Source organism: Lathyrus oleraceus, chromosome 5 (genome assembly GCF_024323335.1).
Source record: "Lathyrus oleraceus cultivar Zhongwan6 chromosome 5, CAAS_Psat_ZW6_1.0, whole genome shotgun sequence".
Lineage (NCBI taxonomy): Eukaryota > Viridiplantae > Streptophyta > Magnoliopsida > Fabales > Fabaceae > Lathyrus > Lathyrus oleraceus.
The window spans coordinates 561,404,356-561,412,243 of record NC_066583.1 but is presented as its reverse complement, the minus strand read 5'-3'; positions in this window follow the sequence as shown (position 1 = coordinate 561,412,243).

The window sequence follows — 7,888 nt, the reverse complement described above, 5'->3', positions numbered from 1 at the left end:
CATCTTTGACTTCTTCGATGGCAAATATATGAGTTGGCCTATTAGGACGCATCACAATCGAATTGGGAACTTCATTCCAAAACATCACCACAATCATGGAAGCCAGCATTGCAAGAGCATCTGCCATCTAGTTTTCATCTCGAGGGATATTATGAAACTCAACCTTTGTAAAGAAAGTTGATATCCTCCTCGCATAATATCTATACAGTATCAAACCTGGTTGATTCGTCTCCCATTCACCTTTGTTCTGATTCACAATCAAAGTTGAATCTCCATAGACATCAAGATATTTTATTCTGAGATCAATGGCTTCTTCAATCCCCATAATGCAAGCTTCATACTCAGCCATATTGTTTGTACCTTTGATGGTCAATTTAGCTGTAAACGGAAAATGAGTGCCTTGAGGGGTAATAATCACCGCCCCAATTCCATTACCATATGCATTAACAACTCAATCAAATATCATGCCCCAACGGGAACCAGGTTCTGGCCCTTCTTCAAGAAATGGTTCATTACAATCTTTCATCTTTAAGTACAAAATCTCTTCGTCAGGAAAATCATATTGCACTAAATGATAATCTTCAATAGGTTGGTGAGCCAAATGGTCATCCAAGACACTATCTTTAATAGGTTTTTGAGATCGATATTCAATATCATACTTAGATAACAACATAGATGAATATGGTCTTCTCCATATCTTCAGGTGCCATTTTGATCTGATTATAACCGGAAAATCCATCAATAAATGAAAAGACTTTGAATTTAGATGTATTGTCTACCAACATATCAATGTGTGGCAGAGGGAAATCATCTTTTGGACTGGATTTATTCAAATCTCTATAGTCAACACCCATACAGACTTTTCTATTTTTCTTAGGAACAAGAACAATATTGGCCACCCACTGCGGATATTCAGAGGTAACAAGGAAACCAACATCAATCTGCTTCTGCACCTCCTACTTAATCCTCAGTGCCATATAAGGATGAGTTCTTCTCAACTTTTGCTTGACCGACGGGCATTCTGGCTTCAAAGGCAATCTATGCTCCACAATCTTAGAATCCAAACCTGGCATATCATGATAAGACCAAGAAAACACATCAGAATATTCACGAAGAAGATCAATCAACCCCTTCTTAGCTTCTGGATATAGTTGAGACCCAATCTTGACTTCCTTCTCATCATCATTGGAACCAAAGTTGACTAATTCCATATGCTCTTCAAACGGATGAATGGCTTTCTCCTCGTGCTCAATCAAATGGGATAACTCATCAGATACTTCTTCATCATCATTCTCTTCCTCAACTTCAAATATAGGGAAATCAAAGTTTGGAGAAGGAGTAGGATAATTACATTCAATGGGTTTGAGAACCAACCTACATAATGATTTGATATTTTCATTTTAGAGAAGTGGAGTGCAAACAAATATTATGAAGATGGAAAGATTATTATTTATTTATGTCTTTTGTGATTACCATTTTCAGAAAAAGCAAAAAATAAAAATAAACATCATAGATGTGGATGAATAAAACTGTCTTTTATTGATGATAATAAGGAAATGCCCAACAATGTTTCACTTCTCCCTTAGGCATAGGAGAAGGATTGTTCTTAAAATAATAAAACAAATTACTTTGAATGGTTCATAGCAACGGGAACATCAATAACAACCCAACTGTTGCAAGTCTGGCCGAGTGTTACAAAATTGGCACAAGCCTCGTCTTCATCAATATCTTCAATAATGGCAGCTGAGTGTTGATCATCCTTGTGAATGAACCCTCCATTGTGGAAAACTTCTTGCATAGCCTGACATTGGCGTTAAATGGACCTTGCTGAAATCCCAGCCCTGCTCTATTCTTGTTCTCAATGAATTCCATAAAACGACCTCATCTGTCAGCACTACCACCCTACACAACCTCTTTGGCATCCTTCAGAGAAGACATGGGCACCCCAGTATTCTTCAGTTTATTAGCAACATACAAATCTTGGAACGGTGTTCCAACTTCCTCTTTAACATCTACATAAGTAGACGATGACAAATGGCTTACCAATAATGCTTTCTCACCACCCACAATGACAAGCTTGCCGTTCTTCACAAATTTTAGCTTCTGATGCAGAGTAGACGTCATAGTGCCAACTTCATGGATCCAAGGACTTCCCAAAAGACAACTATAGGCCGGGTGAATATCCATTACTTTAAAAGTAATTTGAAAATCACTTTGACCTATCTTAACCGGAAGGTCCACTTCTCCAATGACAGTTTTTTGAGAACCTATAAACGCTTTAATAACTACGCTACTATACCTCATCGGGGCGCCCTGATAGGAGAGTCTTGCTAGAGTTGATTTTGGCAACACATTCAATGATGAACCAGTATCAACTAACACATTAGACAGAGTGTCCTCCTTGTAATTCATTGAAATGTGTAGCGCCAAGTTATGATTCCTACCTTCCTTAGGAAGTTCTTCATCATAAAAACTCAGATTGTAACAGGAAGTAATGTTGGCAATAATGTGGTCAAACTGATCGACAGTAACATCGTGTTCCACATAGGCTTGTTACAATACTCTTTGCAAAGCCTCCTTGTGTGCCTCAGAATTCATCAATAATGACAACACATAAATTTTTGACGGTGTTTGAAGCAACTTCTCTACAATGTTGAATTCGCTTCTCATGATCAGACGCAGTACCTCATCATCATTATTATCCTTCAACTTGATGGATTCACCAGATTGATACGTTGGAGCACTAATCAGATCAACTGCAGGAATTTCAGCCTTTTTTCCCATGAATACATCTTCTACAACCTTAGGAAAAACCGAACTAAACACACGGCCACTACGGGACAGGGCCCACTAACCGTATAACCAACAGCAATACCGATCTATTTTCCTTTTTGTTGCTACTATCAAATTGAATCACTACCCGCTCAGGGGTTTTGAATACTAGCACGATGACATTCACATCATCTCTCATATACCTTAACGGTTGAACTTGGATAACATTCTCATCCATCAACCTTTGAATATCTCATTTAATGATTACACATCCTCGAGGATTAACGCTACAAATAACATAAACATCATGGTCATGTTCACAATGGATCACCAGGCACAATTCTCTGTGAATCTCCACTAAGGACTTACGAATACGGAGGACATCAAAAACCCTAAAATTCCCTTTACCATGTTCACAGAAGTGTTTCCATAAGCAGGCAACATGTTGTCTTTAACATTCAGTGCTCTATCCTCAAAGGACACCATGCCACTCTTGACTAGCTTTTGAACTTCATACTTCAGGGGATAACAATTTTCAATGTCATGACCAGGGGCTCCCTGGTGAAAAGCACAATGAAAATTAGGTTTGAACCACCATGGCAGTGGCTCAGGAATTTGCGGAGGATTCCTTGGTTGGATAAGGTTCTTGACTACCAAGGACGGGTACAGTTCTTCATATGTCATAGGAATAGGGTTAAAATAGACCTTATTCTTTTCAAAGTTCTGATGATGATTGTTGTTGTTGTAGTTGGTAATTTGTTGCGGTTGTTGTTGATGTTGTTGAACAGGAACTGACTGATTGGTTGAATTGTTAGAAAAGACTAGAATCACTGATGATACTTGATGTTGATGTTGACGGGACTGGGAACTCTTCCTCACATGAGGCTTCCTCTGCCTCCCTATTGATACTGCATTAGTTTATCCTTCTTTATTTTTGGAGAAGTTCCCACTGTACTTCTTGCTCTCTGATGCTTCATCTTTGGATAGACGTGCTTCACGGATTCCTTCTTCCAATCTCATCCCCGTGTTTACCATCTTGGTAAAATCATTAGGGGCACTTGCGATCATTTGTTCATAGTAAAATGAACTCAGCATCTTTAAGAAAATCTTAGTCATCTCCTTTTCCTCCAGAGGTGGACTAATCTGAGCGGCTAGCTCCCTTCATCTTTGAGCATATTCTTTGAATGTCTCTTTGTTCTTCTAAGACATCAACCTCAACTGACCCCTATTGGGCGCCATATCAACATTATACTTATATTGTTTGACAAAGGCTTCGCCCAAGTCGTTAAAAGTACGGACACTGGCACTGTCCAATCCCATGTATCATCTAAGCGTATCACCTGTCAGACTATCCTGGAAGTAGTGAATAAGATGCTGATTATTGTCGGTTTGAGTAGACATCTTTCTAGCATACATGACAAGATGACTCAATGGACAAGTATTCCGCTTATATTTTCAAAGTCTGGGACCTTTAACTTCACTGGAATTTTGACATTAGGAACTAAACACAACTCGATAACACTCTTACCAAATAAATCCTTCCCTCTCAGGGTCTTCAATTCCTTGCGCAACTCAAGAAATTGATCCTTCATTCCATCCATCTTCTCATGAACATCTGGACCTTCAGACAAATCAGAGTGGTAAATGGTTTCCTCGACACGAAGCATAGTATGCACAATAGCAGGAGCCACAGACAGGACTGGGCTAGATGCCGACAGAGAAGCAAATGTTGGCGCGTACCCTTCAGGCATAAAATTTGGTGGCATCCTCCAAGAGAACACAGTAGGCATAGTAGGCGCAGATTGGCTGGCAATAACAACAGGTACAAATGATGAAGTAATCTCTTAAATGACAGTCCTTTGAGGAGAAGGAGTTGTAGGAGGTGCAGACGGTTGGTTCTGAGCAGCTACCACAGACTCCATCAAGGCCATGAGTCTGGAAATTTCATCCTTCGACTCTTTGTTCTCTTGTTCAAGGTGCTCCATTCTCTTCAGTCGATTAACTCAGGTGTTATAGTGATGAGTCAACTTGGCTGATACGCAGAAGAAGAACTGATAGGACATCTGGCGGAAGAAACCTATTATGCAAATGATGCATGAAATGCAATGTTTTTTATTGTTTTTAATTTTAAGGAACATATGAAGTCTTATATGAAAATATAATAATAATCAATAATAATAATTCAATTGACCATAAAGCCTCTTTTTATTCATAAAATTTGGAAGGATTACACTGAGTATAATTTCAGAAACCAAAATACAAATACAAAAGAAAAGGAAACTATCATCCTAAGGATCTTTAGCAACTACATATGATGATATGGCTATGGGATCATATTTCCTTTGGATGCGTTGAATCTCTGACTCAAAGGATGTCTTCATCTGAGCCTTCTCGAGGACAAGCTGATCAACAATCTTCTTCCAAGCACCGGAAGGCTGAGGCATACTAGAGGCAACTAAGCCCTCTAGATCTCTCTGTATCTTCACTGCACGATCCTTAAGAATCTCAATAAGCGCGTCTTTGTCTTTCAACTCAAGTTGCAACTCCTCATGCTTTTGGTTTAAAGCATGAAACTACTCTTCCGACAAGTGTCTATCTTGCTTCATCTAGGCGAGTGCGTCTTCCAACCCCTCTACATGTTGGTTAGGGAGAATTCATGGCTCAACCACAACCATAGACATAGATCTCTCACAAGCGTACAACATCTTAAGCTCCAAAGCCCTCTTTTTCACCCAAATAGTGTAAGTTTCCAAAGCTACGCAATTGCATGAACCAAGCTAGGATCTTCCTTTCCTATGCACATTGTGCTAAGCACGCACCATTCTACTCTTCAAAAGTTTGGAATATTTACCCTCCTGATAGAATAAACCCTCTAACTTAACGTTATGAGGTTTATCTCTCAAGTGGAACCCAAGTTGATGACGAGCCAAAGCAGGGTTGTAGTTGATTCATCCTTTTGTACCTATGAGAGGCACATTAGAGAACTCACCACAATTGTCAATAATATCCAAGCTACCCAATGGAGAATCATACCAAACAACATCATCATTAGTGAGAGACATAAGTCTCTGGGACCACCGTAGATATTGTCGGTTCTCCAAGAAAGCAGGTGTCTGAGGCAAGTGTGAAAGAAACCACTTGTACAGAAGGGGAACACATCGAACAATAGTCTCACCACCTTTAGAATTCCTCAAATGAAAAAGATAAATACATGTCACCCAACAGAGTCGGAACAGAATTCCCAATCAAGAAGATTCTAATGGCGTTAACATCAACAAATCCGGCAATGTTAGGGAACAAAGCTAAATCATAGATAAGCAATACAAATATAGCTTCAAAAGCATACACGCTACAGACTTGAGCAAAAACAGTAGCTCTACCAATGAGAAATTCAGAAGTCAACCCAAGAATCCTTCCTTTCTTCACCAAATGAGCATCAATCTCAGAGTTCTTCAGATGAAGAGCTTCGACTATGACATGAGATCTCGGGATCTCCTCCAATCCACAGAAAGGTACCTTGTCAGATACGGGCATACCCAAGAGATTGGCATACTCCTCCAACATGGGCACAAGGTGATAGTCGGGAAAAGTGAAGCACCGATAAAGAGGGTCATAGAACTGAACCAAGACACTCAGAAGTCCGTCAACCACATCAGTAGATAATACAGACAAGAGCTTCCCATGACGTTGCTTGAAGTCCAAGGGATCTAATACAAAGGATGACAACTTCCTTAGCTCTTTCAAATCAGTACATCTCAAACTGTACTTCTTAGTGTTCCTTCGTCCATAATCCATGGTCTGAAAATATTTGCAAATAAGACCTCAGTTTCCTTGAAATTTATTTTTTTGTGATGAATGTCATGATGCACATGTATGCATGAATGCAACAATCACACAAGGAAAACACAAACAAAGGTCAAGGGATGGATCAAGTCATCATCAAGATCAATCATCCATTTTGGTGGATTGTGATTTTCACCTTATAAACACCCAAGTTCCGTTGATATTGATGAGACCGATCAAATTAACCAATAATCAAAGGGTTTGTTGTGAGTCACGAGCATGGAGTAGGGTTAAGAACCATCCCAAAAGGAGTGTACTAGGGAAAAAAACCAGTACAACATGTTCTAAAAAGTTCCTAGAGTCTTGATCCCATATATCGGATACTATAGGTTAGGATGACTGACTCATAAACCCATAGTATTCTCAAGAGAAACTCGCCTGAGTGTAGTATCGCGTAACAACTGTTATCAAGTCTACACTTGAACAGTCTTTGCACTACGTCCTAAATAGGCCAAGTTGGGTTAAATGTTCTACGGTCCTCAGCTTCTCGGACCCCTAAATTAGAGAAAGTGATGCCTATCCACGACTTACTCGTGTGACACCAGTAACTCCAAAGAGGTCTCCACTGAGTGGGGGATCTCATGGCAACTCTTTCAGGACTACTCCTTCAAAGCCAACATAACTATACCACCCTCCTATCTTAGATTGCACTCATGTTCAGGTTAGAACTTATCTCACCATACAGAGATCACCAAACACAACAGACAAAGTATATCACACAAACAATATATACAAACAAACATCAAATATACAAATATATACACACAATTTTTTTGGATGAACCCACTAAGGACTACTTCCCTGAAGAGTCTCTACTTAATCTCTGTAGCGGTAAATTCATGACCATCAAGCTATGGATAAACTCGACATCAATAAAACCAGAGTCGCCACTGCGTTTTTATTGTTTCCAAAGGAAAAGGGAAAAAGTACGAAAAACCCAAAGATAGTACGTTTTCAAATCAAAACTAATAAAATGTCAGAGATCACATGCAAGGGGTTTGGTTACACAGAGGAAATGTGTTAGCACCCAAAGTGTCCGAGGTACTCCTAGGGAGCCCTTTTTTGTGTGCAAGTGTTTTGGTCAAAATGATGTTTAATAAAATATAGAGTGGGGGATGAGGAAAGAATTCATTTATTATATTTTTGTGTTTGACAAGACCTTCGGTCTTATGCATATGTACCAACATAAAAATGAGGGATCAAACCCATGTAGTTCGTGGTAAAAATTTCAAAGAAGTTGGTGGATTGTTTTTAACAAAATGTTTAAAAGAAA